At 38.9% G+C, this 22,894-nt stretch overlaps 1 protein-coding gene and 1 non-coding gene across 2 annotated transcripts in view; both read left to right on the top strand.

The window, feature by feature from the left end:
- LOC136875978 (juvenile hormone esterase) overlaps window positions 1–22,894 on the top strand; it is a 113,647-nt gene that overhangs the window by 25,831 nt on the left and 64,922 nt on the right. The gene's annotated exons all lie outside the window — the stretch shown is intronic.
- TRNAS-CGA (transfer RNA serine (anticodon CGA)) lies at window positions 765–841 on the top strand. The gene has a single exon. It is a non-coding gene; the product is annotated as a tRNA-Ser (tRNA).

The following is a 22,894-nucleotide window of genomic DNA, read 5'->3' as shown; positions in this document are numbered from 1 at the left end:
CTCACGGATATCTCTCCATGCTTCTTCTCCTGTATAGGCTCTATATAATCCTATAAGTCTAGTTTTCTCCCTTCTCTTACTTAAAGGTTCCCAACCAAGTTCCTTTAGCATTTCTGATACACTACTCTTTCTCCTGAAATCCCCTGTTACAAACCTTGCTGCTTTCCTCTGCACACCATCTAGTTCTTTTATTAGGTATTCTTGGTGAGGATCCCAAACACTGTTTGCATATTCCAATAATGGACGAACCATACTTAAGTAACTTTTTTCTTTTAATTCTTTGTTGCATCCTTTAAGTAGCCTCATTATGACATGTAACGATCTGTATGCTTTCCCAACAATGCAGTGGCGGCGCGTGACTTTCATCACTGGGGGTTCAAAAGAAGAAAAAATTGCTTCCCCCCAACTCTCCTTTCCCCATCTCCGCCAGCTTCTCTTCCATCGTGGGCCGTAACCTCCTAAACTAAGATGACATAAGTTCTAGAAATGTGATCAAATACGAGAGGAGCAGAAAATACGGTAGGCCTACATGCCGAGTTTTACCACATGCAAAATAAGAAATAACTGCTTCATTGAAGTCCGCAGAGTCTCGAACGAAGTTCCTTTCAATTGACAACATAGCAAGAGCAATAAGTCTATCCTCGGTCGTGCTGCGCTAGAAAGTCTTTATTATCTTCAGGGTAGAGAAACACCTTTCTGCTTCCGATGTCATGGGAATAGTAACAACTATATTTAAAAGTTTTCATTGGTATTACCTTGCCTAGGCCACCATAGCTCAATTGGTAGAGCAACCGACGCGAAATCGGGAGGTTGTGGGTTCGGATCCCACTGGTGTCCGGCTGGCTATTTTTCCGCCTCTGTGGTGTAGTGGTTAGCGTGATTAGCTGCCACCCCCGGAGGTCCGGGTTCGATTCCCGGCTCTGCCACGAAAATTTGAAAAGTGGTACGAGGGCTAGAACGGGGTCCATTCAGCCTCGGGAGGTCAACTGAGTAGAGGTGGGTTCGATTCCCACCTCAGCCATCCTCGAAGTGGTTTTCCGTGGTTTCCCATTTCTCCTCCAGGCGAATGCCGGGATGGTACCTAACTTAAGGCCACGGCCGCTTCCTTCCCTCTTCCTTGTCTATCCCTTCCAATCTTCCCATCCCTCCACAAGGCCCCTATTCAGCATAGCAGGTGAGGCCGCCTGGGCGAGGTACTGGTCATTCTCCCCAGTTGTATCCCCCGACCAAGAGTCTGAAGCTCCAGGACACTGCCGCTGAGTCCGAGGGAAAAGCCGAACCTGGAGGGTAAACAGATGATGATGATGATGATGATGATGATGATTACCTTGCCGCTATTCCTTGCCTCAATGATTTTTGAGTTAAGTTTCTCTCCAAAAGGTAATTATTCCAAAGAAGGCAAATTAATAGATGTTTAGCAAGTAATGGTATATTTGGGACAAGATATTAATTGGAATTTGACAGTTTAATGTGACTTTTGGTAGTAACGATGCTTTTCAACACTAGCGCTAGTTACGTGCACTATTCTCTGTTGCCTAGTCAAATTCCCGTAAGGCCAACAGATGGCAGGCACATACCCCAACCCCAACAACACGACTAGCTAGTCTTGAGACAGTGGCCTATTGCGCATGCGTAAAGAACAGAGATCCGTTTCTGCGATATCCTGGTCTTGCCTTAGTGCCGGTTTTCGTCCCCCCGCACCTCGCCACTCCCTTCGCCCATGTACGGACGGAGAGATCGCCTTTGCAAGGGGGTTCATTCCAGACAAGTATCCAGCCACAGACCTTGCGCACCTCACATGAATTGAAAGCCAGTACGAGTATTTTACGGATAGAGGGACTTAGTAAGAGCTTCAAGATTGACAAGGGAGTTATGAAAATTACGTAGTTGAGTACAATTTGATATAAACTGGAGGTTCATTGCTCCATTGCGCTATACCAGAAACCGCCACTGCAACAATGTCATCAACATGACACTTCCAGTGCAAATTACTTTCAAATCTCACACCTAAGTATTTGCACTTGCCATCTTAAGGGATAACTACCTCATCCAAAGTATATTCAAATTCAGTTTTAAAGCTCCTGTTTGTAAATGTTGTAACAGTTGATTTGTCTCCATTAATCTTCATATTATTTTCTTCAACCCATTCTTGGATACTCTCAAGGTCCCTTTGTAATTCTGAGCAATCCTCAATGTTATTTATTTCCCTATAAACAATTATGTCATCTGCATACAATCTTATTTTCGATCTTATATTGTTCCCAAAATCATTTGCGTATATTAAGAAAAGTAACGGACCGATTATACTACCCTGTGCAATTCCCTTCCAAACTTTCTCTTCCTGTGATATATAATTTCCTACTTTGACTTTCTGAACCCTTGAATTTAGAAATGTTCTTATCCAACGTATAACCCTTACGTCCAGTCCTATTCCCTCCAATTTCTTTAATAATATTCCATGTTCCACTCTATCAAAGGCTTTGGAAAGATCTATGGCTATGCAATCTAACTGGCCTCCTGAATCCAACTGATCTGATATGTCCTGCTGAAATCCCACCAGTTGTGCCTCGCAAGAAAATTTCTTTCTAAATCCATACTGGCTCCTCATGAACCAATTTTTATCATCACATATCCCTCTGATGTACTTTGCTATTAAACTCTCCAGTATTTTACAAACTATACTGGTCAGGCTGATTGGTCTGTAGTTCTCTGGTTTCCTTTTATCACCCTTTCCTTTATAAATTGGTATTATTATAGATTCCTTCCATTCCTTTGGTATTACACTATTATTTATGACATAGTCAAAGAGAAATTTTAAATAAGGCACTATATACCACCCCATCGTCTTTAATACCTCCCCAGTAATTTGATCACTTCCTGCTGCTTTTCCTTGCTGAAGCAGTTGGATTTCTCTGAAAATACCTTCATTTGTGAATGAGAAGCTTCTTGTTTCCCTATGTGTCTCTCCCTGTTATGGTTTCCAAGTCCTGACAATCTTCTACTGAATCTCTGAATTCCCTACTGAAGAGGTCTGCTTTCTCAGTATCTGTTAAATAGTGTTCACCACCTTCTCCCACCATTGTAGGAATTTGGATTCCTTTTCCTTTTTGATTCCTAATATATGAATACAGCTTTTTCCATTTCCCTTTGTGGTCATTACCCTCTTGAAGAATGCCATTCATATAATTCTCTTTTGCTTCCTTTTTCACTCTATTCAGTTTCCTCATTAGCTGTTTTCTAGTTTCTCTATTCTCCCTACCCTCTTTGATTTTCCTGTTTACTATTCTACATTTTCTTTTTAATTTTCTTATTTCCCTTGTATAATAAACAGGGTCTGAGGTCATTTTACCCTTCTTAACAGGTACAAATCTCTTCTCTCCTTCCCAAATGATTCCTTTAAATTTAGCCCAAAGTGTATCCACATTACTCCCTTCACTTATCCAACAACTGAATTGTGATTTAAGGTAAGTCCCAAATTCATCAACTTTAGTTTTTCTGTATAATTTCTTGTCTTGTGTGACCCTCTTATTAAGACTTTTTGGTACCAGTCCTACATCCATTATTACAGCCTTATGGTCACCTATTCCTTCAATTACCTCAGTTTTATCAACAATTTCCCATGGTTTAACCAAGAATACATCTAGTAAGTTATTGAGACGAGTCAGTTCTTGTACTACTTGTGTAAATCCTCCCTCCCAAATTAACTTATTTGCCAGTCTCTGTTCATGGGCTTCACTTGTAGCTCCATTCCATTCAACTTCAGGCAAGTTTAGATCTCACCCAATTATTACCATATCATTATTATTGTTTTTATGAGTATAATCTATTATTTTCTCAAATATTTCCATGTCTCTTTCCTCTCTTCCAGGCCTGTATGTTCCTATAATTCCCACCTCCTTCATATTATGACAAACTAATTTTATCCCTAATATTTCATCCCTTTCATCAGTAAACCATTCATGTGAACAATAAGTTTCCTTCACCAGAATAAACACCCCCCTCCCTTTTTATCTCCTCGGTCTCTACAATAGACTGTGTACCCTTCTGGAAATACTTCTCTATTACCCACCCCTTCTCTCAACCATGATTCTACTCCTATCACCACATCAGTCTCATAAGATTCCATCAATGTACCGAATTTTAATTGTTTATTTACTACACTCTGACAGTTTACCAAGAGCAATCTCAGACCTCCTTCCTCCCTAAAACTTGACTGTTGCAATTGGGTAACGTTTGACTCATGAGTTGAGAACGTCCCTGGAACCCAGATCCTTGTACATAGATCTTGATTTAAGGGTCTGGGTTTTCTGGCAAGTTTCCCTGCATGTGCCAGTTTAGTGGTATGGGTTTTCTTAAGTACAGATTAGTTTACAAATCTCTGTTGATAATTGTAGCAATTTGTCTACAGAGATTTGCTTTTCTATTACCATTCAGATGTAACCCATGCCTAGTAAACATATGCCTGTCAAGACCTAAAGTATCTACTACATAGACATTTCTAAAACTCTTACATAATCTCTTGATTTTTATATTTACATCATGTACAGCTTTGTTCACACATGAGTCCTCTAAAAGGTCATACCTAGGTGGCACATTAACTACAATTACTTTTGAGTCAGGTAGTTTGGAAAGCTTACCTCTGAGAGTCATAATTAGTTCCTCACCTTCATTTGCAGCAATGTCATTTGTACCACTCACAATTACCACATAATTGTCCTTCTCTAACACAGGATCACAACTTGAAAGGACGTCTTCAGTTTTGGCACCTGGTTTTATTAGCCCTAAAACCTCAGTTTCTGGATTCTGCAGCTCATCCTTGATGCCTTCTGCCATACCCCGCCCTTGACTGTCTGCGTAGAGATGAATCTTTGGCGATCTTGACTTTCGGTTGGTTTTCTTCTTCTGTAGGTTACCTCCACTGGATTTAAAATTATTTGGAAAACTTGGTATGTCTTCTTCTGGAACTTGCTGAAGTAACTGAAATCTATTTTGGCACTGCAAAGAGTTTTTTCCCGGTTTTAAGTTGTACGTAGTTTCTCCCATATGTTTAACATTAGGCCTAAAATGGCTACGCGTCACTTCCGTCCACGGCGATCTTTCTTCTCCAATGTCTTCTTTATCTTCCAGTTTCTTTATTCTGTCCTTTAAGCTTTCATTTTCATGTTTCAGAGCGCATAAATCTTCTTGTAGCACTCCTAAAATGTTAATTATAGTTTCGTATGTCTCTCTTTCTTGTTGTTCTGTCTCACTATCGGTTTGTTTACACTCGGGACACAGCCACTCACTTTCTTCAATATCAGTCCTATTTACAATATTTGCACAACGAAAATGGTACCATTCATCACACTTACGACATAGAATCCCATTTTTTACTACTCTCCTGCATTTGCCACACTTTTCACTGCATCTTACACCATTATCTACTACGGATATCACAGACTCACACACAGTAGTCGCCATCTTACTTGATATGGTACTATATCCCAACCCATTGTCTTTAGTATATCCCCAGAAATATGATCAATTCCAGCTGCTTTTCTAGTTTTCAACTTTTGTATCTTATTGTAAATGTCATTGTTATCATATGTAAATTTTATTACTTCTTTGGCCTTAGTCTCCTCCTCTGTCTCGACATTTTCCTTGTAACCAACAATCTTTACATACTGCTGACTGAATACTTCTGCCTTTTGAAGATCCTCACATACACACTCCCCTTGTTCATTAATTATTCCTGAAATGCCCTTCTTGGAACCTGTTTCTGCCTTAAAATACCTATACATACCCTTCCATTTTTCACTAAAAATTCGTACGACTGCCAATTATGCTTGCCATCATGTTATCCTTAGCTGCCTTCTTTGCTAGATTCAATTTTCTAGTAAGTTCCTTCAATTTCTCCTTACTACCACAGCCATTTCTAACTCTATTTCTTTCCAGTCTGCACCTCCTTCTTAGTCTCTTTATTTCTCTATTATAATAAGGTGGGTCTTTACCATTCCTTACCACCCTTAATGGTACAAACCTGTTTTCGCATTCCTCAACAATTTCTTTAAACCCATCCCAGAGTCTGTTTACATTTTTATTTACCGTTTTCCACCGATCATAATTACTTTTTAGAAACTGCCTCATGCCTGCTTTATCAGCCATATGGTACTGCCTAACAGTCCTACTTTTAAGACCTTCCTTTCTATCACATTTATTTCTAACTACCACAAAAACAGCTTCATGATCACTAATACCATCTATTACTTCAGTTTCCCTATACAGCTCATCTGGTTTTATCAGCACGACATCCAGGATATTTTCCCTCTGGTTGGTTCCATCACTTTCTGAATCAGCTGTCCTTCCCATATTAACTTATTTGCCACTTGTTGGTCATGCTTCCTGTCGTTTGCATTTCCTTCCCAATTGACATCTGGCAAATTCAGATCTCCCGCTACAATCACATTTCTTTCCATGTCGTTTCCCACATAGCTGACTATCCTATCCTATCAAATAATTCCGAATCCGCGTCAATGCTACCCTTTCCCGATCTGTACACTCCAAATGTATCAAGTTGCCTATTATCTTTAGAAATGAGCCTTACACCTAGAATTTCATGTGTCTCATCTTTAACTTTTTCGTAGCTTACAAATTCTTCTTTCACCAGAATGAACACTCCGCCTCCCACCCTTCCTATCCTATCTCTACGATACACACTCCAGTGCCGTGAGAAAATTTCTGCATCCATTATATCATTTCTCAGCCATGATTCAACTCCTATTACAATATCTGGTAAATATATATCTATTAAATTACTTAATTCTATTCCTTTCCTTACAATACTTCTACAGTCCAACACTAACAATTTTATGTCATCCCTACTTGATTTCCAGTTCCCTGTTCCCTTATCACCGTTCCCTAGGCCATCCCGTTTCCCTGAATGTACCTCCCTATTACCCTTCCAAACAAATTTCCTAACTTATACGTACCACTGCGGTTTAAATGAAGGCCATCTGAGCGCAGATCCCTATCTCCTACCCACCCATTAGGATCTGGAAATTTCACTCCCAGTTTCCCACATACCCACTCCATAGTCTCATTTAAATCCCCAATCACCCTCCAGTCAGTATCCCTTCTACACAGTATTCCACTAATAACAATCTCCGCTTTCTTAAACTTCACCCGTGCTGCATTTACCAGATCCCACACATCTCCAACTATGTTGGTACTTATACCAGCTTGCCTTACGTTGTTGGTACCAACGTGAAACACTACCACCTTCTCCTTCCCCTCCTCCCTCTCTTCTACTTTCCTCAACATCTGCCTCAACCTAATTCCTGGATAACACTCTACCCTAGTACCCTTTCCTCCACACACTTTCCCCACGTGTCTAACGATGGAATCCCCCATGACCAGAGCCTCAACCCTCCCCACCTCATTTGATCCCCTCCCCTCCTGGTCAGCCCTATCTTTCCTGATAACTGCAGAAGCTACTTCCTCCTCCCTTTTCTCCTTCCCATGACCCTGTTCCACCTGTCTTTTCTTATCCTCTACTCTACGTTTTCCTTTCCTACCTTTTCCCTTCCTCCTACTTCCACACATCTCACCAACAGTTCCCTGTCCACCGGGCGAGTTGGCCGTGCGCGTAGAGGCGCGCGGCTGTGAGCTTGCATCCGGGAGATAGTAGGTTCGAATCCCACTATCGGCAGCCCTGAAGATGGTTTTCCGTGGTTTCCCATTTTCACACCAGGCAAATGCTGGGGCTGTACCTTAATTAAGGCCACGGCCGCTTCCTTCCAACTCCTAGGCCTTTCCTATCCCATCGTCGCCATAAGACCTATCTGTGTCGGTGCGACGTAAAGCCCCTAGCAAAAAAAAAAGTTCCCTGTCCCTCATCTTCCCTCTGTTGTTCTACCTGGAGTGACTCGTACCGATTTCGCACAGACACCTGTCCTGAATTCTGATCCTGAATAGAGCCCTTAGCCTGCAATCTCCTTCCCCTTAGAACATTAGACCACCTGTCTTCTACAACTCCTCCCTTTCCTTCCCCTCCCTCTTGTACACCTACTGTAACCTGTACATTGTTTGAGGGAGTCCTATCTTCCTTCCTGTCTTCTGTGAGAATCCTAATTATCTCCCTCAAACTTTCCAACTCCTCCCTCATACCCCTCAATGCCTCGCTACACCCACAGTAAGTACACTCGCGCTCCTTAGCCATTCTTTACGGGGGGAAAATGAAATTAAAAATAAAATAACTTTTGCAAAAAATAAATGAACGGAGGGATATATTGTCTGGGATAGTACACAACAATAAGGTAATTAATATACGACTACACTACAATATTACTTAGTCGTGCTCTATTTTTTTTTAAATCCTACAACCCCTGACAGGATAAAAACTGCTGTTAATTACTGAATATCGAAAGTAATAGCCTAGACAAGAACTACACAATTCCAAACTGCAATTAAGCCTATTCTAATTACAACAACAGTATTTTAGTAAGAGTCTCTACGGATACCTCTACTACACCAGTACTACACAAATATTTTACAATAATAAAATAATCACACTACACTGCGTTTGGTTAAATGCTTAAGTATCGAAAGGATTGCCGTACACGAAGAAAAACACGAATTTAACTGGCAAGATACTATCTAATATATTATACCTTATCTTCACTACAATTCTACTGAAATGTGGTTATGTGATTATTACAGCTGGTGGATTACTATTATTTTCCCTACTCCACGGGACGGAGAATAAAAGTGTCCTTAATTAGGCCTACTGAAAAATACGAGGTTGTCTACAGTAATTTCTCAAATATTTTTATCAAAACTGGTACTACTCCAGGGACTTGAACTGCAATTACTGGGATATATGAACTTTATTATTATTAGCTAACCGCTCATAAATCCTGAAAGATCGAGGGAGCGAAATATAAATTACGGATACTTTAACTACCTACTCAGAAGTACAAATGAATGGAATACAAGGTCAGCTGATTTTTATTTATATTTACTTGACTACACTACACCCTTTGTTCACGACTGTAGCCAACAATGCAATATTTCAATATGAGGAGCGACAATAATCAATAACAATACAACGACTGTTAACTATACCGTGTAATCTCTTTAACTTCTTTTTAAATGGAAGTTTACAGGCGTATCGTGTTTTTTAATGTAGTAAATTATTACCTTCGCGATAGTCTGAACGGATATCTATACGAAATACCGGAGAAGTTGCTGCAGAAGTTACGGTACTATTCCTTATGATAATCTGCCTTTGTAAGTATAACCAACGAACCTACAGATATTTACAAATATTTTTAAAGTTAATATTATTACCTAAAGTATTTTCTAAACCTAAATTCGAAGTACTGTACGCGCACTTTTTAGTGATAGATTTTTGTACTCGGTGAGGAGTAAGGCCCCATTCACAATGCAAACGTAACCGTAAACTTAACGACGTAACGTAACCGTAAAATTAACGTAAAATTTGTGGTATTCACAATGGAGGAACGTAACATTAACGTAAAGAGTACACCGCAGCCAATCAAAACACTGCCATGTTATTTAGTACGGAAGTCAGGTTTTGGGCTATCTCGCAGTTTTATATTTCAATACCTCGATGGAATCAAACAACGTGGTAGCGGAATTCCTATTACTTCAAACATCTATTGCTTTGCTCCTGGGAGCTGTGTAGGCCTACGGTACCTGAAAAAGCGATCTAAACAACGGTGCAGAAAATGGGTTCATCCCTTGAATCAAAGAAGGTTATCTCAGGGCGATTTCGGTTATCTACTGTAAGAAATGACCCCACTGATCTCTATACATGGATCGCTGATGGCAGGTCTCCGCTGCAGGAGAAAGTACGCCAAGTTGAGTGCGCGGTTCGCCATGTTGGCGTACCCAACCTAGAGCTCTCCTTATGGGGAAGCAATGATAATATAGTCAATTTTAAGTCGCAATTAATGGCGCATTGGAATAATTAAAAATATAGAGACATGTTCACTCAAAGCATAAGGACATTGGGATCACTGACACGTCATTCCGAGGTCACTAAATCTCCGGGATAGCAATAAACATGAGTGTATAATAACGGCCGACAAATATTAACTTAGGTGCTGAATACATGCAATTAGCGATCGGTAACACAATACAAGTGAAAACCAGTTTCTGGAAACATTGCTGTAAATTGTATACATGTATGCCACGAAATTATGCATTCTTAAAATGATGTACCTATAAAAGTAGCTCACTATACAGGCCTAGATTCGACATACCATAATCGGTGCTTGATAATGAATTCCTGTTTCTATGAAATAACGCGCATATTATCAAATTAAAATATCAGTGAAGCAAATGTACACATTTATAAAATCAGCAAATATTCAAAACTTGTCAATATATCACATTACCTGCAGCTTAATTTACTATTACAGACCTATTTAATTAAATTCAGCTAGCAAAGCGATATTGATAGTCATCATCAGATATATGTAACATCAGTTAAGAGTCCCAAATACCACGAATTGTATAATGGGATAGCCCCAAACACCCACCACACTTTCCCTTCTCCCACCCATAATTATTACTGATGTAAATAAGGTCTAGAATTCCCCCAGACTTCATTTTCTAAGATTGTTATAAGGTCACGTCAATTATTTCATCGAAACCGTCAGTTTAATTACGAGATAAAAAAAATATAAGTAAATTTTTTATTTGCAGTTAATATTCAGTAAAATTGAAAACAGTTGGCTGTACATCACTTCTAAGGTGTACAGTTTGTCCATTTCTATCAAAACAGTCTTCCTCTAAGTGATCCGAGCAGAGAACAGCTGTTTTAGAAGGCTTCCAATTCTCCCGCCTGATACTCCTAATCGATGATCTTAGATGTTCGGGTCTCGAGAAAGGAAACCTACAAAAATTAATTGCCATTTTGCTCCCGGAATATGCGAAATAAGATACAATAAACCTAAAACTCAAAAATCTACCCTAGGAAGATTCTTATGTACAGTATAAAACTCCCCGATGAAATGATTTCTCCTTCTACTGATCGGTTCTGTTTGTACATCCATAAGCTGAACACTGCGGTATGTTAATACCCCGTAGAATGTTTCTTCATTCATATTTCAGATAAACACATCATCATCATCATCTGTCGGCTTTTTCCCTCGGACACAGCGAGGGATCCCACCTCTACCGCCTCAAGGGCAGTGTCCTGGAGCTTCAGACTCTTGATCGGGGATACAACTGGGGAGAATGACCAGTACCTCGCCCAGGCGGCCTCACCTGCTATGCTGAAGAGGGAAGGAAGCGGCCGTGGCCTTATGTTAGGTACCATCCCGGCATTCTCCTGGAGGAGAAGTGGGAAACCACGGAAAACCACTTCCAGGATGGCTGAGGTGGGAATCGAACCCACCTCTACTCAGTTGACCTCCCGAGGCTGAGTGGACCCCGTTCCAGCCCTCATACCACTTTTCAAATTTCGTGGCAGAGCCGGGAATCGAACCCGGGCCTCCGAGGGTGGCAGCTAATCACGCTAACCACTACACCACAGAGGCGGACTCAGATAAACACATACATATTTAAATTGAATCTTGTAATCCACAAGTATACTACAAGGCAACGAACCTAAATTCGTAAAATACACTACTATTTACTTTGCAATAACAAAGCACAGACCACTCGTGGAACTACAATCAAGTGGCCTGGCGTCACCGAACTAAGCATAAACAAAGCAAGCGCGCTCCTCGTGGTCTACTGCACCGTGCGCTCACTGCCATCTTACTGCGCCAGTCATCTTCTATTCGGCTTACTGGTACCCAAGCTACCAGCCATCCAGGTATAGAGATCAGTGAATGACCCTCATCAGTTCGTTTTGGACATGCGGATGAAACTTGAACTGTTTGCCTTTCTTACGATTTGCTTCCCCTTTTGTAATGAAAAGAAATGTAAGGTCTCCTTTACCGACATCTATGACCCTATCTATCACACCCCGATAAGATGTTTGGATCTATTTGTTTGGATGATATCGTTTTCGTAAACTAGTAGTCCATCATAATGTTAAGAAACATACAGGGACACTGTTTTATTTATGACAGCGATTGTCTCCCGTCCGTTTGCCAGCGCTGCGAGCTTGTCCCCCGCCATTTATTGTCAGATTTCATTACTACAGGATATTAATTTCCACCTATTATTTTTCGGTACAGCGTATGTGTAATTCTTTTTCCTTCTATCATACATAGCCTATACACAAAGACTATTTTGAAAGAGAATTACAAGTGTTTCGTCGAAAGAAGTCATTATATCGTGCACAACACACAATGTTTACCTCTGCTCTGATTGGCTGGTTCTTAAATTTAACGTAAAATTAACCGCAAGAGCTTGGAGTTTGCAATCCCTTAATTTTACGGACTCGCAGTTAAGTTTACGTCGGCGCATTGTGAATGGATCCATTAGATAAGATGGCCGCTAACTTCTAAGTTAACGTTAATTTTAAGTTTACGTTACGTTACGTTTGCATTGTGAATAGGGCTTAAGGCCCCATTCACAATGCAAACGTAACCGTAAACTTAACGACGTAACGTAAACGTAAAATTAACGTAAAATTTGTGGTATTCCCAATGGAGGAACGTAACATTAACGTAAAGAGTACACAGCAACCAATCAAAACACTGCCATGTTATTTAGTACGGAAGTCAGGTTTTGGGCTATCACTCAGTTTTATATTTCAATACCTCGATGGAATCAAACAACGTGGTAGCGGAATCCATATTACTTCAAACATCTATTGCTTTGCTCCTGGGAGCTGTGTAGGCCTACGGTACCTGAAAAGGCGATCTAAACAACGGTGCAGAAAATGGGTTCATCCCGTGAATCAAAGAAGGTTATCTCAGGGCGATTTCGGTAATCTGCTGTAAGAAATGACCCTCATCAGTTCGTTTTGGACATGCGGATGAAACCTGAACTGTTTGCCTTTCTTACGATTTGCTTCCCCTTTTGTAATAAAAAGAAATGTAAGGTCTCCTTTACCGACATCTATGACCCTATCTATCACACCCCGATGAGATGTTTGGATGATATCGTTTTCGTAAACTAGTAGTCCGTCATAATGTTAAGAAATATACAGGGACACTATTTTATTTATGACAGGCATTGTCTCTCGTCCGTTTGCCAGCGCTGCGAGCTTGTCTCCCGCCATTTATTGTCAGATTTCATTACTACAGGATACTAATTTCCACCTATTATTTTTCGCTACAGCGTATTTGTAATTATTTTTCCTTCTATCATACATAGCCTATACACAAATATTATTTTGAAAGAGAATTACAGGTGTTTCGTCGAAAGAAGCCATTATATCGTGCACAACACACAATGTTTACCTCTGCTCTGATTGGCTGGTTCTTAAAGTTAACGTAAAATTAACCGCAAGAGCTTGGAGTTTGCAATCCCTTAATTTTACGGACTCGCAGTTAAATTTACGTCGGCGCATTGAGAATGGATCCATTAGATAAGATGGCCGCTAACTTCTAAGTTAACGTTAATTTTAAGTTTACGTTACGTTACGTTTGCATTGTGAATGGGGCTTAAGAAGGAAGCACTGTCGGTTCCGGTAAATACTGCCAACTGAATGGAAATGAAATCTGAATTGAATCGATAGTATGATCGATCGATATGAATTTTCTAAACCTTTATTATCTTAACGCCAACAACAGTGTCTCACACACACAATATATAATACTATATAATATTTCTCGATGCGAATCTTGTTCCTAGCATGAATTCTATACTTTGGCTTTGCTGTGTAAACAACATCAGTACGAGTACTTAAAGTGTACGCCAGATGTCGCACAGCGATGATAAGCAATTCTTAATTTGTGTTTCAAAAGTTGCCAATACGAATGTCGAAGATAACCGAAGTCGATCGATTCAGCACTAGAGTGTAAATCTATCGCTAAAAAGTGCGCAGATAGTAGCTAGCCTACTTAACCTAGAAAACGTAATTTACTGAAGACCAACTGAATTACTTGTTACAAAATTTAAATAAATATCACTACTCCCAATTTCTACCAACAAGCACTAAACACCACTATATAAACAGCACTAAATGAATCAGATATACACAAAATTTAGCTATTTCAATCAGTTTTCACTACCGGTACTTTATCACTACAATAATGCAAGAGCTCTCTCAACAGCCAACCGTTCTCAAGCGCATCCAACAATGCAACAAATGAGTCAGTAAATTACTTCCTTTGTGCTAAAATGTTAAAAACTATCAATTAATTTTCTGCAGGGTTCTGAGGTAGCCTTCAGCCACCCTAGTTGAATGACACGAAGATTGATTGAATCCTTCGTTGGATGTTCCCTTGACCAGACCTCTAATATGACATGGTTAGCAAAATGTCATCATAAGTGTTAGGGTCAAAGATGCTGTGGATATCAGCCAGTACATTTCTTCTAGTAATCTTCTCACCAATCTTCAATATGTGAATTGTTCACAAGAAAGAACATCTCTCACTTTATTCCATCAAAGACCTAACGCCAAAGTTACCTCTGAAGTAGATGAATCTCTCTCAGAAGCATTTAGACATGTGTACTCCCAGTTACGAAGATGGAACTACACTCTGCCCAGCAATGCTGTATATTCTTCCTAAACATACATAATTCTTCCTCATTGTGCACAGAAGAGATACAATTATCAACACAAAAGGAGTTTCTCAACTTTTCAGCTCCCTCTAGGTAGTCTGTATTGTGTTTCAAGTGTAGATCTAACACTGCTTCTGACAGAAATGGGCTGCAGTTCAGTCCAAATACTACTGAGTGGTGACAAAATACCTTTAATTCTCTTCTCTCTAAATCCTTCCATCATAAGAAGTGTAACCAATCACGGTCAGTTCGTTGGACAGATATCTGAAGAAGAGCCATTCAAATATCCGACATCATCCCTATCCTATTATAAGAAATAAATTGACAAGAGGGTCCACCTTTTCAATACAATATACAATATATCATACAACCTATACAATATATTATACTATCTATACAATATATTGTATTGAAAAGGTGGATCTTCTTGTCAATTTATTTCTTATAATTGCACTTCAATACGGAACAAAAATGAAATTTTTACCTTATAATCACCCCTATCCTGTTCTTCCAAAACATCAAAAGAAGCGTGGGGATTTGAAGTAGTAAATTAGGTTCTTTCTCAAGACACTCGTTCAATGAAGGAGTATCCTTTGACTTACAGGAACCATCAAAAACTAGTCTCACCTTAGTGGTAGAGTTGTCTTTAAATATTGCTCGGTGTGGTAAATAATGACAACGATCTTTGTTTTCTTCCTCTGGAACCTCTTCAATGATGTCCTCATTTATCCACTCCTGAAAAACCTTTCCGTATTCCTCAAACTTTCCTTTTTTGGTCAGCCTATTCAAAACAGAGGTCAATCTCTTTCATGCTATCTCCTTGTTGTTCCATGGATACTGATGGCTCTCCAGCCAAGGTAACGCAACTTCATATCAGCCATCGCCATTAACTTTTACTGTACCATATTTTGAAAGTAGTTACAAGCAGCTTCTTCCATTTCTTCTCTTGATTTGTTTTCCACTGGGTCAGATAGGCCTATGGTTTCCAAGTTCCATAAGTCAGCTATCGAGGCAGATTGAATGAACAGTGAGGTTGTATATAGAGCTAGAGTGTCACTCTCCCCTTCCTTAAGTCTACCATTCACAGTCCAGCCAAGCACAGTCCTAACAGCTACCAAATCCTGATTCAAGCTTATGCATTTCATCCATCAAAATACTTTTAGCAACATCAGCTCCTAGAAGCACTTCCATGTCAGCTGTATCAGTTCCCACATCAGAAAGCCATATCTTTATCTCCCTCATCTCTTTCATCCAGAGGCCAAACTTCAACTTTGGAATTTTCCCACAAATTACCTTAAAAATGAAAATCCACAGCCTGTTTCCAGTCATTTGAACGGGCCGGGAATGGAATAAATAAAGCCCCCTTCTAGCGGTGAGGATGGGAATTGTGCCAGCTGCCAAGGCCTGTCACAACCTCTGGGGCAATGATTAATTAAATGATATTGGAGAGTGTTGTTGGAATGGAAGATGACAGGGAAAACTGGAGTACCCAGAGAAAAACCTGTCCCACCTCCGCTTTGTCCGGCACAAATCTCACACAGAGCGACCGGGATTTGAACCACGGAACCCAGCGGTGACAGGTCGGCATGCTGCCGCCTGAGCCACGGAGGCTTCACAAATTGCCTTCTGGTCAATTAACTGCAACGTTGTACTATATGAACCATCACAGCTGCTCACCTTTTTATTGTACAAATGGTGGTCTTCTTCACACATCTCAGCACCTCCAAATTATGAATTATCACCTCTGTTTTCAAAGGTTTCCCCCTTTCCTCAGCTGTCTTCTGTAAGATGTAGGATCTCTGCAATCCACTGTCTATCATTGCTCGGACCTTTTTCTGCTTTCCCTTATGCGTCAGCTTGATACACAATGTTTGATAACAATTATAAGGCTGGATTTTCTCACTTAAACAATACTTTTATTTATATTAAAGTATTTAAAACATTTTTCAGTACTGGTTTCAGCTTTTATAATGGGCCATCTTCAGCTGCTGAAGAACCTTAATTTTTGTTAAAATAGCTACAATGTTAAACACTACTTATTCTAAGTTTAGGACGACTTATTTCTAAGTTTAAATGATAGGCCTATATTGAGTCCTGTGCATAACATTAAGACCAGAGACACTTCACAACGAACTATGATTTGTATATTACTGTTATCTAAAGATATCAATATTGTATTGGAGTTACTTCCCAATAAAGCCATAGGTTACAACAACAACAACAATTGTAAATAAATATGAATATGAGGCACACAATTGATAGGGAATCCGCCACCTGGGTGACAGCCCTAAATGCAATCATTGATTGATTGAATGATCAAGGGCAATGTAGCTCAACAGAGAGATCATCGGGCACTCCGTGGATTATGGGTTTGGTTCTCAACGGTGTCCACATGGCCATTTTTTCTGTACTTAATATCTCGTCATCATGAACTATAAATATTGAACATGACGTAATAAGTTGAATGCTTATCTCATGTACAATGTGATCATGAAATATAAACATTCGGTTCGAATGAACACAGCGGGCGACTAACGTGCACTCTACACATCTATGTTGCAGTAGCTCAGATCCCTATCAACAGAACAAGAAGGACTGAAGTCATCGTAGCTCAATCAAGTAAGCATAGGACGGAACTGCAATTTCCTTTCCTATTGACATCCACTTAACAACTATTGTTTTGCACATAATGTCCCTCGGGCATATAGGATTTTATTCAACACTAGCTGATGTACCCGTGCTTCGCTACGGAATTCTACATTGTATACAGAATTGTAGGTTAGGTAAAGTACTTGTTGTGAGCAAGACTGTATTAAATTGCGTAGGTCTTAATGTTACCCCGGAAACGCAATGGAGAAATCACCAAACATCTTTTCTCATATGAAGACTGCGTTGGGGAATTTTCATTGTAATGGTAGGCAAATAATGGTAGGCCCCCCTTGCCTACCATCAATCACAATCAGGTTGGGGAGTTTTCATTACAATGGCAGACACTCACTTTCCACCTGCCTTTTTACATGCTCAGAAAGACTGTCTTAGTGGTTTTCCCAACTGAAATGAACATAGGTCATTACAAATACATCAGTAGGAATGGCGCGAGTAAAAGCAATGATTTCACATGAAATACTCGATCAAATGGAAAACCACACATTTTCTCACTTTTGACGAATAGTACTATGCTGCCGATCTGACAGTCCAAAAATCTAGAGTTGGAATGACCAGGCCTCAGACAGCCATGATCCATGAACACTGTTAACACTGTTAGTCTTTTTTCGGAGGGAAGGGGGGGGGGGTCGAATAGTGGAGAGTCCCAGAGCAAAAACTATGCCCTTTTACTAATCTGTTTCCTAGGAGTGTCCAATGAGTTGCAAAATCTCAATTCACTACACTGGCAGCGGAAAAATCTATCTGACTTGGAGGCAATTGTTTCCTCGAAGCTAGAGGAGGAACACCCCTCTTCACTGCTAATTCTGAATAAAATGAATTTAGAATTTAATAAAAATGAAGATGAAGAAGCTCTTTTTAAGAAACAGCTCTTTTCAGGGTTGAATTTTGAGTTATTTAGTGAATTTTGGTGCTATAATTTGGAATATGCCTAAATTGTAATTCTAAACCAGGTCATACTACTGCTGCTACTACTACTACTACTACAAGTGAGCCTCTGCCTTAAGCCTAAGTGTGCACACTGCTCATTCAAAACAGTGCATCAGAGTAGGGATCGAATAGCTGGAATACTATGATGAACCAGTGAGTTATGCACCAGCAGTTCAGTATCAGAAAATTTATGAACCAGATGAATGACATGCTAAAGAAGAGAGTTTTCTAACTCCCCAGCTATTTCCTGCCAATATTCAGTCAGGCTGTTATACTCGGTACGCAGCAGTAATCCCATCTTTCGGAGTTGAGCGGCAGCATAAGAGACAAAGAACATCACTAAAAACAATGGTCAATGTGATGTTATTGTTAATCAATATTATGCGCTTTCAATATTGTAGGCCTTCACATTTAGTTTTCTTCCGACTCTGAAATACCACTCTTATCATAGTCAGTACAGTAAAACTGAATACAACATAAATAATCGGAAATTGTATTCTCTATAACTTTTGTTATGCAGTACTTTTTGATAGGACCAATAGCATACTGTAGGTATTTAAAAATTAAATTTTAGGTGCCTTCCCCTAAACTACAATTTCATCTAGAGTGAATAAAATTGTTTATAGCTTAGACTGTAGTTCCTTATTCCTCGACTCTATATACCGACTTTCACTAAATTCTGTTAACCCATTTTCTCGTGGCTCAGCGTTGATATGGACTTGGCAACAAAAATACAAATTCCTGAATATCTCTGTTATCAAAGCCGGTACGGTAACAATGTATGACATAAATGATCAGAAATTTAATTCTATATAACTTTAGTTATGTAGTATTTATTGATAGGACCACTATTAATATAAATATGTGAGAATTCAATTATAGGCCTTCCCCTAAACTACCATTTCACTCAGCGTGAGTAAAATGATTTACAGCCTAGATTGTAGTGGCTCATCCTTCAACTTCACATACCAGTTTTTATTAAATTCTCATCAGCCGTTTCCTCGTGATGCGTGCACAGACAGAGACAGACAGACAGACAGACAGACAGAAATTACGGAAAAGTAAAAAGTGCATTTCCTTGTTACTGTGGACATGACCGATACAAAAATACCATTCTTTTCAAATTCTGAGCAATGTACAGACAAAACTCTTATCTATATATATATAAAATAGCTTGTCCTGACTGACTGACTGATTCATCATCGCTGAGCCAAAACTACTGGACATAAAGAAAAGAAATTTTGGGGATATATTCACATTATGATGTAGGTGCTCGCTAAGAGAGGATTTTTGGATATTCCTTCGGTAAGGGGGTGAAAAGGGGGGGTGAAATTTGAAAATGAGTGTGTCTATATCTCAAAACTTTAAACGTTTATAGATGTGAAAATTGGTATTTAGAATCTTCTTTCAAAATAAGGACACACGTATTTTTTTGTTTTCAGAAAATCCCAATAGGAGGGGTGAAAAAGGGTGAAATTGGGGGAAAATGGGTTGAATGCCTTTAATCAGGATACCGGTACTTATATATCTGAAACTGAAGATATTACAGACCTCAAAATTGGTACTTTTGATCTCTTTTAAAAATAAAGAAACACGTATTTTTTTGTTTTTGGAAAATCCAATTAATGGGGGGGTGAAAAGGGGGTGAACTTTTAAAATGAGTGAATCTATATCTCGAAACTTTTAAAGTTTGCTGATGTAAAAATTGGTATTTAGGATCTTCATTAAAAATAAAGAAACACGTATTTTTTTGTTTTCGGAAAATCGCAATAGGAGGAGTGAAAATGGGTTGAATGCCTATAATGAGGCTACTTAAATCTCAGAAACTGAAGATATTACAGACCTGAAAATTGGTGTTTGGGATCTCCTTTAAAAACAAAGGAGCACTTATTTTTTTGTTTATGGAAAACCCAATTAAGGGGGGTGAAAAGGGGGGTAATATTTTAAAATGAGTGTATCTATATCTCAAAACTTTTAAAGGTTATAGATGTAAAAATTGGTATTTAGAATCTCCTTTAAGAATAAAGAAACACGTATTTTTTTGTTTTTGGCAAATCGCAATAGGAGGAGTGAAAAGGGGTGAAAAATGGGTTGAATGCCTTAAATGAGGCTACTTATATTTCAGAACCTGAAGATATTACAGACCTGAAAATTGATGTTTGGGATCTCCTTTAAAAATAAAGAAACACGTATTTTTTTGTTTGTGGAATATCCAATTAATGGGGGGGGGGGGTGAAAAGGGGGTGATTTTTTAAAATGAGTGCATCTATATCTCAAAACTTTTAAAGTTTATAGATGTAAAAATTGGTATTTAGAATCTCCTTTAAAAATAAAGAAACACGTATTCTTTTGTTTTCGGAAAATCCCAATAGGAAGGGTGTAAAAGGGTGAAAAATGGGTTGAATGCCTTTAATGAGGCTACTTATATTTCAGAACCTGAAGATATTACAGACCTGAAAATTGGTGTTTGGGATCTCCTTTAAAAATAAAGAAACACGTATTTTTTTGTTTGTGGAAAATCAAATTAATGGGGGGGGGGGTGAAAAGGGGGTGATTTTTTAAAATGAGTGTATCTATATCTCAAAACTTTTAAAGTTTATAGATGTAAAAATTGGTAGTTAGAATCTCCTCTAAAAATAAAGGAACACGTATTTGTTTCCTGTAAATCCTAATAGGAGGGGTGTAAAAGGGGTGAAAAATGGGTTGAATGCCTTTAATGGGGATACATATATCTCAGAAACTGAAGATATTACAGAACTGAAAATTTGTATATGGGATCTCCTTTAAAAATAAAGAAACACGTAATTCTTAGTTTTTGGGAAATCCAATTAATGGCGGTTAAACAGGAGTGACAAATTGGGATGAATTTTTTGAAAGACTATATCTACAGAATATCTTGGAAACGTAAAATGTTACAGACGTAAAAAGTGGGTGTTTGGAATCTCCTGTAAATGTAAATAAACATATTTGATTTGTTTTTGGAAACTCCACTTAAGGGGAACTCAAAAGGGGTGAAATTTTAAAATGAGAATTTTTACAGTATATCTAAAAAAAAACATGTTACAGAAGTGAAGGTATTTTTTATCTCTATTAAACATAAAGAAACGTGTGTTTTTAGTTTTCGGAAATACCACTTGGGTGGAGGGGGGTGGTAAAAGTGACTGAAAATGGTGTTGAATTCTTTTAATTAGGCTACTGATATCACAAAAATGAAGACGTTACAGACGTGAAATTTGATTTTTGCAATCTGCTTTAAAAGTAAAGAAACACGTATTCTCGGAAAATTCAATGAAGGGGGGGGGGGGGGAAGTATTGAAAAATTAATTGGCTTAATTGTATGAGAATACATACATCTAATAAAAACTAAAGTTGTTACAGACGTGAAAATTCGTATTTGGATCTCCTTTAAAAACAAAGAAAAGCGCGTTTTGGTGGGGAAACCATGTTTTAGGGCGGGAGTGTAAAGGAGTTGAATTCCTTTCATGAGGACACATAAATCAAAAACTGAGGAAGTTAGAGTCGTGATCATTGGTATTTAAGAAGATCCTTTACTATTAAAGAAACAAGTATTTTTTGCGGGAAAATTCACTTTAGGGGGGGGGGGAGTATTGTGAGATGAAGTGCAGAAAGTAAATTATTTTTATTGTGATACTTATATCTCAAAACTGAAGGTAATAGACGTGAACATTGGTGTTTGGAATCTCCCTTAAACATAAAGAAACAAGCATTCTTTTAATTATTTTTTTTTGGGGGGGGGGCGGTAAATAAACTTAACGGCGGTGGGGTGTAGAAGTAGGTGAGACCAATTGATTTTAGCTGTTATTAATGTACTTATAAGGATCCTCCGTTGCTCAGGCGGCAGCGCGCCGGCCTCTCACTGCTGGGTTCCGTGGTTCAAATCCCGGTCACTCCATGTGACATTCGTGCTGGACAAAACGGTGGCGGGACAGGTTTTTCTCCGGATACTCCGGTTTTCCCTATCATCAGCCATTCCAGCAACACATAATAATAATAATAATAATAATAATAATAATAATAATAATAATAATAATAATAATAATAATAATAATAACAATAACAATAATAATATTCCGGACCGTCGTCAAATGTGCGGACCGCGCTGGAAACGGCTGCTGGACGGGTAATGACTAAGAATGCAGTCCGCCCGCGGGTTCAGTGCCGCCAAGGCACCCAATATGACATCACGCCGGATCTCCTGAAGGATTTTATCCATATTAAAAATGATTATAGGAAAAGGTGGCAAAGATTTACGGAGCCAACTGACCGGGAGGAATACCTGAGCCTAGCCCGGGAAGTACTAAATCGATTGCTTTAAAGGAAGATTGAAAAATGTGAGGAAACGTGCCGTAAAATAATAGAAAACCAGCCAGATCGGGAATTTTGGTGGATTCTCGCAGAAAACGAGTCAGATCGCGAATTTCGGTGGATTATATATCTAAAACAATAAGCATTCAAATATAAATTTCAGTAAAATACCGTAGCGAAGCACGGGTATCTTGCTAGTTTTAAATATAGGGCCTACTGTAGATGACGTAATAAGCTGAGTGTCTATTTCAAATTCAAAGCACTTGTGAAAACTAAATATTCTATTCAATAAGATATGCTCTGTTCCAAAGTTGTCTTCTGGGCGTAAGGTTCACTTAGA

The sequence above is a fragment of the Anabrus simplex genome, chromosome 6 (genome assembly GCF_040414725.1).
Source record: "Anabrus simplex isolate iqAnaSimp1 chromosome 6, ASM4041472v1, whole genome shotgun sequence".
Taxonomy (NCBI): domain Eukaryota; kingdom Metazoa; phylum Arthropoda; class Insecta; order Orthoptera; family Tettigoniidae; genus Anabrus; species Anabrus simplex.
The sequence above is the reverse complement of the archived record's forward strand: the minus strand, read 5'-3'. Positions and strand labels throughout refer to the sequence as shown.